The 11512-nt window shown below is 36.8% G+C and overlaps 1 protein-coding gene across 3 annotated transcripts in view; it reads right to left on the reverse strand.

The window, feature by feature from the left end:
• Mbd5 (methyl-CpG binding domain protein 5) overlaps positions 1-10782 on the reverse strand; it is a 124730-nt gene extending 113948 nt beyond the window's left edge. For 2 of the 3 annotated variants that reach the window (XM_057754462.1, XM_057754464.1), the window contains exon 1: positions 10676-10782. The gene's annotated coding sequence lies outside the window, so the exon portion shown is untranslated. The remainder of the gene's footprint in view (positions 1-10675) is intronic. The other variant, XM_057754463.1, reaches the window with a different exon arrangement.
• Between the last annotated feature and the right edge of the window lie 730 nt (positions 10783-11512).

Below are 11512 nucleotides of genomic sequence, written 5' to 3' on the forward strand. Positions count from 1 at the left end.
ATTTCCATCCATTTGCATGCAAAATTCGAGAAGTCATTGTTTTTTACCGCAGAGTAGTACTCTAATGTGTATATATTCCACACTTTCTTCATCCATTCTTCCATTGAAGGGCATCTAGGTTGCTTCCAGGTTCTGGCTATTACAAATAATGCTGCTATGAACATAGTTGGACAAATGCTTTTGTCATATGATAGGGCATCTCTTGGGTATATTCCCAAGAGTGGTATTGCTGGGTCCAGGGGTAGGTTGATCCCAATTTTTCTGAGAAACCGCCACACTGATTTCCAAAGTGGTTGCACAAGTTTGCAGTCCCACCAGCAATGGATGAGGGTACCCCTTTCTCCACAACCTCTCCAGCAAAGGAGAGAAAAGTGTGAAGGAGAGGATGAGGGGAACTGGGGGAATTGGGGTGATTGGGGATAAAGGAAGGTTGGATAGGGGAGCAGGGAAACTCATACCTTAGGTAAGGGAGCCACCTAAGGGGTGGCAAGAGACTTGAACTTGGAATGGCTACCAGATGCCCAGGGCAATGTCCCCAGTTAGTTCATTGGGGCACCTGAGGATAGGGAACCTGAAATGAACCTATCCTATAATCATACTGATGAATATCTTGCATATCGCCATAGAACCTTCATCTAGCGATGGATGGAGATAGAGCCAGAGACCCACACTGGAGCACCGGACTGAGCTCCCAAGGTTATAATGAGGAGCAGAAGGAGAGAGAACATGAACAAGGAAGTCAGGACCATGAGGGGTGCACCCAACCACTGAGACAGTGGGGCCGATCTATTGGGAGCTCACCAAGGTCAGCTGGACTGCTACTGAAAAAACATGGGATAAAACCGGACTCTCGGAATGTGGCGGACAATGAGAGCTGACGAGAGGCCAAGGAGAATGGCACAGGAACTTTCAACTGGCGATAGATCGAGAGAGAGACAGAGACCCAAATTGGAGCAACGGTCTGAGCTCTTAAGGTCCAAATGAGGAGCAGAAGGAGGGAGAACATGAGCAAGGAAATCAGGACCACGAGGCGTGCACCCACCCACTGTGACAGTGGAACTGATCTATTGGGAGCTCTTCAAGGCCAGCTGGACTGGGACTGAATAAGCATGGGTTGAAACTGGACTCTCTGAACATGGCGGACAATGAAGGCTGATGAGAAGCCAAGGACAATGGCACTAGGTTTCGATCCTAATACATGAACTGGCTTTGTGGGAGCTTAGCCTGTTTTTATGCTCACCTTCCTGGGCCTGGATGGAAGTGGGAGGACCTTGGTCTTCCTGTAGGGCAGGGAATTTGGACTGCTCTTCAGTATCGAGAGGGAGGGGGAATGGACTGGGGGGAGGAGAAAAGGAGTGGGGATGGGGAGGGGAGTGGGGGGAGGGGGCAATGTGTGGGAGGAGGGGAGGGAAATGGGAAACGGGGAGCAGTTGGAAATTTTAATTAAAAAAGAATAAAAAAAATTTTTGTGACTTTATTTAAGTCTAGAATGTAGAATATATATTTTTATTTCTGACAGGGCCCAGTAAAATAACACTACAGGGATTAAAAAAAAAAAAAAAGAAGACCACAATAGGTGGAAGATGGGACACCAATAGATAAGAAATTTCAACAAATTAATGTGAGCTGAGAAAAAGAACTGCTGAAGGCACCCAGAAGACCTTGACCCCAAGTAGATGGGACCATTATTCTACGGAACCACAGAGAAACTCACGACTTAGAGACTGCAATGAGATGGCAGTGCTGACAACTAGGAGAGTACTGAATATTTGTATGGGGAAAGGCATTGCCATTCGCGAAGGTAAACTATGAAAGCATTCACCATACCAGAGATCAGTATCAGCGTAAAGAATATGAGATGCAGCACTGAGGGCTATACTCCACTTCCTGTAGTGCCTGATTCCCCTGCCCAGGAATCCTAAACCTGCCTTTGAAGGTTACATGGTGAATGATTTGTTACATGGAATTCTACAGTAAGTAGTGCTAAAACGAAAAGTGATAATTGTAAAATATGACAATTGTTAAAATTATAAAAAGAAATTCGTATTAGGTTTATGAAATGTCAAGTTTTTATGCAGTGTCTCATGAAGAAGTATTAGCCCAAAATAGCACTTTAAAATGTGTTTTCTCCTTTTTGAGTAAGGATATGCACACATCCCCTACATTTTTTGTCTTCTCCAATAAAGCGTAGCTGGCACCTTAAAAACTCAGATATGAGTGCATTTGGGCGTTGTCTCACATGATAAATACAGCCATAAAGCTTGCATGCTCTCTCTCTCTCTCTCTCTCTCTCTCTCGCTCGCTCGCTCGCTCGCTCTCCCCTGCTAGATTCAGTTTCTGTTCCCCTGCTCCTGCGAAGGACCTGTGATTCTATCTCTAAATAAAGAACCCTTTATTATACTCAATTCTAAGCTAGCGTGGGACTACTTTATAGCACCCATCTACAGATGGATTTCTCTTGAGAATAGATTTCAACACCTAAAATTTTGAGAATTTGACTATTTATAAACTTGTAGTTTCATTATAGAGGATGCAAAATTTAGAGAGAAAAAACAATCTGTGTTCTAGTTGTGCCCAGGGTGACACTGGGCAGCTAAAGGACATCAACACTAGAGCAGATCCAAAGGGAGAGAAGTTAAGAAAAATCATAGAATGGACAGTTGGAAAACACTGTAATGAATGAAGAAAGCAAAAGACATGTAGAAATTCTAAGGAAAATAAAGGATAAAATAAGTAAAGAAACAACAGACTCCTTGGCATTATAATCACGGACTAAAACGCTAATTCTCTAGTGGCAGCTGTGACTATGACATTCCTTCTGTCACAGAAACTACGGCAGCAGTGGAGAACATAATAAGCAAAATTAGAAGTAGACTAATCGATTGTTACTGTTTTCTTGGAGCTTACATCCTAGCAATGCAAGAATGAAATAATTTAAATAATTAAGTAAATACAAAATTTATATTAACAATAAGACATACAGAAAAACATAGTAGTGGACAGAAACTTCTAGGCATAGAACTTTCTATCTGAGCAATTACTAGTTTAGTCAAGAATTTAAGGAAGTGAGGCTAAAGAACTGAACCATCTGGTTACATTTATGCTGGAGGAAACAGCAATTGTGAAGGTTTTATAAAAAGATGATGTAGATATTAGAGGGCTAGGAAGATGGCTCAGGGTCAAGAGCACGTGATGCTCTTGAAGAGCACCTGGGTTTAATTTCCAGAATACATATGATGGCTCATATCCATCACTCTAGATCCAGGAGGTCCGACTTTCCTTCTGACCTTGGCAGACAGCAGGTACACATGTGCTGTGCAAGTACACACAGGTATGACAAACATATAAAATAAAAAATAATACAAATAAATCTTTAAAATAAAAATAAGGTGAAGATATAGCTAACTATGGTTTAAATACAGACATAAGTAACATACAAAATTACCAATTAAAATAAGAACCATGGAAGATGAAGAGCTGAAGGAAGATCTATTAAAAACTGTCACTCATCCTAAGGGGCACATAGAGAGTGTATAAAGCCCTTTCCTGGTCCAAATTCTCTGCCCTGTGGGAAGACTGCTCTTCAGTATCCAGAGGGAGGGGGAATGGTGTGGGGGAGGAGAAGAGGAGTGGGGATAGGGGGAGAGGAGTGGAGGGAGGGGGCAATATTTGGGAGGAGGGGAGGGAAATGGGAAACGGGGAGTAGGTGGAAATTTTAATTAAAAAAGAATAAAAAAAGATTCAGTAATACAACTTCTGGGTATATATCCAAAGGATATTCAATCATACTACAAGGACATGTGCTCAACCATGCTCATAGCAGCAGTGTTTGTCATAGCCAGAACCTGGAAACAACCTAAATGCCCCATGATCAAAAAATGGATAAGGAAAATGTGGCACATTTACACAATGGAGTACTATACAGCAGAACAAAATAATGGCATCCATCCATTTGCAGGCAAATGGATGGAGCTAAAAAACATCATTTTGAATCAGGTAACCCAGACCCAGAAAGACAATTATCACATGTACTTACTCATAAAGCAAAGAAAAGCAGCCCACAAATCACAATCCCAGAGAACCTAGACAACAATGAAGACCCTAAGGGAGATGTACATGGATCTAATCTACATGGGAAGTAGAAGAAGACAAGATCTGAGTAAATTGCGAGCATGGGGACCATGGGAGAGGGTTGAATGGGAGGGAAGTGGAAGGGAAGGAAGCAGATAAAAAAAATGTATAGCTCAATAAAATCAATTAAAAAAAGAAAAGAAAAATAATCAAAACAGCATTTATAGTTAACGGGTCAAAACTAACTGTGGCACGAGGAGGCAAGGATTAGATATGGGGAGACCAAGGAAAACAGCAGCTGCTTGGTGGCAGCTGCGTCCACTGATGCATCAGACGGCTCTCTGGTGGGTAATCATTCTTGAAGGTGCAGTGACATTGTTATCATTGTACCAGAAACTAAGGCACTTTCCGATTGTCACGAATATTCAATATTCAATATTCAATAGTGAAGGTCCACAACCCCAAAAGATGCGGTCAGACTGTAGCAATGTTAGTGTTGGGGTTTAAAGCACTATCTTACTGTCTAGAAGTTCAAGGAGAGAAACGCTATGAAAGAGGATCCAGTCCTCCATGTTCTCAGAAAGGAAAAGCCACATCTTACCCACTTCATAAAATTTCACAACACTTTAAACGTCCACAATGCAGAGCCCAATGACGAGCTACTCCTCCTACTCTGTGATACCCTGGTTCTAACTCTCTTTGGAGGGCATGCTTTGTGCTGTTTTATTTTGCTAAGTCAACTTCTGTTTTAACTGTCTTTCCACTGATTCCTCCTTTTCTTGGAGAAGATAAGAACTTGATGGACAGAAATATCTGAGGCCATTAGCAAAAATAAATCTAGGTTACCTTGTCTTGCTCATGCGCTTGTCACAGTGATGGAAAACTGATGCATATATTGGTATTTAATGAGCAATACCCTGGACATCTCATGATTAGCATCCTTACTAGTGTGATCCCAGAAACTGAGTGAGAACTGGAAATGGCTTAATGTGCTTATCGGTTCAGCAACATCTATTTTAAAAGGTGATATACAATTGCTACAACTTCAAGATACAATTTTAATTGAAAAAAGTAGCTCTGAAAATAAAGCAGGATGTTTCAATAGTTGGAAATGAACTAGAGACAAACTCAAGACTTTGGAGCTTTCAGAAGAGTTTCATGTACCCAGTTCATGACTTTACCGCATCAGACTAGGAAAAACTCACAAATAGAGTGAGGGCATCAAAATTTACAACTGAAAATTTCCCAGAAATTCTAATGAAAACGAGAGATGGAGTTTATTTTGTCTTTAAGAATCTTACCACACTGAAAAACATTCAACATAGTTGAACACAACTTAATAGTGATCACATTCTTGGTTGGTGTTATAGTTTCAGATGCAATTATTTCTGAAGGTAAATAAAAAGCACGAGTTAAAACTTATAAGAGCAAATGAGAAATCTATGAAGGTATCTTGTGTTTGTGACCTTGCACTGTATGTACTATTAAAGCTTGACTTCTGAGATCATCTGTGGTTGATAACGTGTCCAACTCCGGTTTCCTTCTCTCTGGTATTACAATATTACAAACAATACCCCCGAGTGAAGAACCAATTTCTGAGAATTAACAACTGGCTAGGAGCATCCACGCCCAAGGCTTTGTCTGAGGCCCACATCATCTAGTCATTATTCACAATTCCCTAGACAAGCCTCAATTAAAACAGTGAAGGCTATTTAGAACTACATTTGTAAAATTATTTTAAAACATTCTTTCTCATGCTTTCATGACTTCAGTTTGTTTAACTCAGGTGTACCTTCAGATGCAACAAGAGCAAGTAGTAAAATATAGTAGTAGTTAATCTGACTGTTGGCTGTCTTGTTTCATTTATTAAATATAGTTTAATATTTTAAAAATACCTAGTGATGGCATTATACAATAAAAGCAACTGAGCATATGAAAACCTTCAAGGCATGTGAAAAGCAGTGATAATGGAGAGGTGTTCCATCAGCTTAGAATTTTATAATATAGTTTTCATAAGTTAACTTTTATTTGAAAAACAAAATAAATTCAACAAATGCAAAAATGAATTTAAAGATCCAATAGTTCCTATAATACAGGGATAAGTTAGAGTCACATCATGCCACGAACTTATTTGATTTTTACTTTCTCTTAGATGAGAAATTACTTATTTCCCATTTATAAATAATTTATTGTCATATGTTAAACTGATTTTTTTCACTCTTACTTTATGTCTATGGCTGAGAATTGCAACTCTCTCACTTTGCTATTTGCACAAATGGATTATAAGATACAATTTCCTACTAAATATTACATTTAAAAATCTCCCTCTACAAACCATATCACCCCATACTTAATAGTATAGCTAATATTAGAAAGGCAAAATGTAAGTGTTGGTGTGGAGAAGATGCTCATTACTGGGGTGAATATAAATTAGCTCTTCTATCACTGGGAAAAGTCATAGAAGTTACTCTACTCTCCAACATGGTCACTGCCTACTCAAAATTGGCTCTGATTACATGCCTCTGCACAAAATCTACAATAATGAAAAATGGGAGCTATGATAATTAACATTTCACAATATATACACATATCTATATTCCAGGGGAAAATAAGGTCCTTTCTCAAAATGAGTGATTGAGAATGCCTCAGACTACTTGGGTCAGAATCATTTTATCTACAGAGAGATGATTATTTTCTACCTAAAGTAGATATTATGAGCATAACAATTTAAAACAGCAAATCAATGTTAGACATACACTATCTGTTATTATAGATAGTAATAACTTTTTAGAATCTTATTTACTTTTCAAAATTCCTCAAAGACAATTGAAAGCTTTCAATATGTGTGACTTTAAACTTGAAGATTAACTTTTTGTTCTTCTCAATCAAAAAAAGAATTTATTTATATGTATGCCGTGTCTATGTGTGTGTACATGCATGAGCATGTGGGTCCTTGCAGAGGTCAGGCAAAAACCTTGGATTCTCAAGAGCTGTAGTTACAGGTTGTTGGAAGCCACTGGGAATCAAACTCCAGTCTTCTTCGAGAGCAGCAAGTGCTTTTACAGGCTGAGTCATCTTTCTAGCCATCCTAAATTTTTTAAATTATAAAAACATACATGACTTTTACATCTATGATTAAGGTTTAATTTTCATGTGTGGTTTTTTTTTCTATAAAAGGACAAGTCTACTTCTAGTTGGGACTGACTTGCAGTGTGTCACTATAATTAAGATTACACGTGGAAACAGTTTGTAGTTATGGCTCTAGTTACCATAGGTACATTTTCTCAATTTCCTATGGTAAGCTATTACTATATTTACTATCACATTTTGAAAATGACCCTAAGATACTACTTTTTTCTCAACTAGTACCTTAATCATGAATTGGATATTGATTGCATCATATGATGTAGCACTATAAAAACTATATTCTACCTGACTCAAGGATAAAAAGACAAATGTTGTACTTGGGGAGAAACATGTATTAAAATGTTCCTCAAAAGATTTGGGAAAGTTCATGTTGATACACTCACAGAAGTAAACTGAAGATAGGACTTTCTGAGGTTAGAAAAATGAAATATACATCATAGTCTAAAGAAGAATTACAGTATTTAGTCAGATGATTCCAATAGAAAAATCAAACAAGGTATTTATTATTTTTAGGTTTGTGAACATTCTGCTTTTACTATATGGGTGATAGTCTTTTTTTTTTTGTAAGTACTTTAGTACAATTAACTTCTTATAGGACTCATTTTGAAACAGCAAATTAAGTAACATTAGTCTTAGCTAATGCTGATGTTTAATGAAATATTTCATGTATGTTGCAATGGAAGTATGTGATTTCAGCCGAAGTGCTACAGATATAAAATATAAATTAAGTAAAATTACATCTAGAGTCATGTGTACACTGAAATATTAACAAATGACATCATATAATACATGTAATTTACTTCAAAATGAAAATATTGAGATATCAATAAAACAAGATTATCAAAATTATTAATGCAAAATTAGGAATGTGAGGATTCATTACTAATATTTTTACATTTATCTCATTATTTATGAAGAATTACACATGAGTACTACATTAATATCCTTTCAATTCAACATATTTGGAACTGGGACATTGTGCACAGATTGCAGAGGCAGGGAATGAACTTCCACCATGTTGGACTGTGCAGAGCAAGCAGAGAATACCGTATATACCCTAGTAATGATGCAGCTTAAGTTTTTAAGAAGCGCTTAGCAATTTAAGAAGTGCTCATGGTCAGTAAGGAATTATAGATACACAATAGGTCAAATTCAGAAATAAAACACCTCTACATGGGTCACAGTATTGGATAAATGTACATAGGCTTGGGGGAGAGAGAAGAAAAATAATATAGACAGTTATAAAAGGAAGTAAATGTTTTTTTTTTTAAAAAGGTAGTCTTTAAAGAAACAGAGTACAGACTCATAGATTAAAGGAGTAAAGATAATAAAATAAATATTAAAAAGTAATATAGTAAAAACAAATAAGTTATATAAAGATGGAAAAGTCATAGAGATTCTGACTATGTATATTATTGTATTTTCTTAGAATTTTTTGACTGTGAGGGAGCTAAGTACAGAGAGACATTTTATTGTATGGGCTGCTAAGCTAAACCAACACGTATACTTTAATGGTATCTTGATTCCAAAATATGGACCTAAGGATATGTTGCTCTGGAAAAGAGGTTCTTCTTTTGTTTCAAACAAGAGGCCTCCTACTACAGAGGTGATGTGGGATTCCCTCTGTATGCTGTCAATACCATTGGTTAATAAAGAAACTGGTTTGGCCTGACAGAGTAGAACAGAGCTAGGCCTGGGGGGAGAGGGGGAGTAAACTGAACACAGGGAGAAAGGAGGCAAAGTCGAGAGAGAAGCCATGGAGCAGCTGGCTGGTAAACTTTGCTGGTAAACTACAGCCACATGGTAATATACAGATGAATAGAAATGGGTTAAATTAAGATGTAAGAGATAGCCAATAAGAAGCTAGAGCTAATGGGCCAAGCAGTGATTTAATTAATACAGTTTCTGTGTGGTTATTTCAGGGCTGAGCAGCTGGGAACCAACAAGAGGGCTCTTAAAACAAGATTATCAACAAGTTCTTAATTATTGATACAAAATTAGGGATGGCAGAATTTATTACTAACATTTATACATTATCTCATGATTTTTCAAGAATTATATACATGAGTAATATATTAATATCATATCCAGCATGCTCTTCCCTCAACTCTTCCCATGCTTTACTTACAACTTCATGATTAAATTACTGCTGCACACACACACAAACACACACACAAACATACAAATAGAGCCACATGCACTCACGCACACACTCAGAAGGCATATTACTGTCTGTAATATTTACAGATTTAATGTTTGTCTTCTGAATTAGGGTGTTTTCTTCGTTGTAGCCAAGGCTGGCCTGGAACCCACTATGTATCAAGGCTTGCCTTAAATGCATGGCAATCCTGTTGCCTCACCCTCTCAAATATTGGGATTGTAAGTGTGAGCCACAACTTTCAGTATTATTTAATATTTTTTATTACGATTCTTTTTCTCATTAAAAAAAAAAACCACTTCTCCAAAGTGTCAGCATGGGGAAAAATGTGACATTCATAAAAGAATGAAAAATTGAAATGAAAATTAATGTTCATTTTACTTGTGATAATATAAAAATTAAAATGTCATACACTTTCGTTAGGTTTAAGAATAAAAACAGCTAACACAACAGTATACAGAACTATAGAGAAAGGGGTACTCTTATAAAGTGTCACTGAGATGCAAACTGGTAGATTTACTGACCCTTGACAAACCAATGTGATTTCAAAGAATATACCATAAATTAGCATTCCAAAAACATTCAGTGGAATTTGAAGCATAGCTGTGCTTCTGTAAATGGGCATATCTAAATTTAGGAGTCTGTGCTTCAGAACAAAGAACATGTACTCTTGGAAATCATCTCAAATCATCAGACACCAACACAAAATATGCACAAGATATATGTATGTATGTATGTATGTATATATATATATATACATACATACATACATGTCATGCTTAGCAGAGAAAACTGGAAATGTATGAAGTACAATTACAAGAAAGAAGTTCCATATTTTATGGTCTTATTATTAAGATGAAATATTACACCATGCTTAAAAATAATGATGTTAACAACAGTTACTGATACAAAAAAAAATGTTGCAAAAAATCGCCAAGTAAAAGAGGCAGTGTAGTCATAGAACATTTACGACCTACAATTACTAGTCTCAGTCATAAACACACAGACATCTATTACACATAATCATCGATTAACTCAGCAAAGAATGTTAGAAAAAACCAAGAGTCCTATGTCAGGGTTGTATGTGTCAGTACTACATTTTTCTGCATTACAAACTCTACAGTGAGTTTTAACCAACCTTATAATAGAAATATTCCTTAAAGACAACAGGTTTATACACTTTTAAAAAACCATTTGAAGGCACTGGCATTTCAGATACCAGAAGCTTTCATGTTTAACGAAGACAAGAGAATCATAACTGTTATAAAAAAACCAATGGAGCCCAAACGTCATTCCTACCTTCTGGAGAGAGATTGGGACAAACATAGCAAGTGTAAGCTCCAGCAGTGTAATGGTGGTAAATGTTCAGGTGCACTGTGCTCAGCAAGGGAGTGCTGCTTCTCTCTGTTAAAAAAGAACATGGGCACATCTGATTTAGAAGAACCTGGGACCAAAACCCATCTCATTGTCTGCCAGCAACATCAATGAGCCTTTGACAAAGCATAGAAGGATTAGGGTATTGCTTATCTTGTTCTTCAGAGCATATTGATTAATCATGAGAGAACAGTATACTGTTTTCATGCTTACTTCATATACTTTAAGGAGATATACCAAAAAAACTGTTAAATTGTTGATAAGAATAGTATGGTTTTTGTGTCTACTAGCCAGGTAGAGTGCTAAATACTTTCTCCATCCTTTGACACTTCCAACACTTCATACTTGTTCACCAGTATTTATAGGTGCTTATTTTATTCAGGCATTATATGAAGTACTGACATACAATGGAAGGCAGTCATGGCACAAGATATTCAGCAATAGGACCTTCAAATGAGTCACTGGGTATAGAGATTTAGTCCTTAGTAGCCAGCTTTAAAGCAGATAAAATATCCAGGAGAGAATAATAACTAAATTTGAATTTGTAGATGAAAGTCACATGGGATAAATACGAAGTATGTTATATAGATTTAATACTTTGTAATATGTTATCCTCACAATGTGTCATTACATAGATGTTAGGAAGTCTAATTAATCACGAGAATATAGCATCCTAGAAAGAATGGAGTTAAATAAGTTTGGTTTGTATAGTTCTAAATCTTAAAATCTTACTTAAGAGAAAATAAGAAAAATATATATTAT

This window comes from Chionomys nivalis, chromosome 22, assembly GCF_950005125.1.
Source record: "Chionomys nivalis chromosome 22, mChiNiv1.1, whole genome shotgun sequence".
In the NCBI taxonomy this organism is placed as follows: Eukaryota; Metazoa; Chordata; class Mammalia; order Rodentia; family Cricetidae; genus Chionomys; species Chionomys nivalis.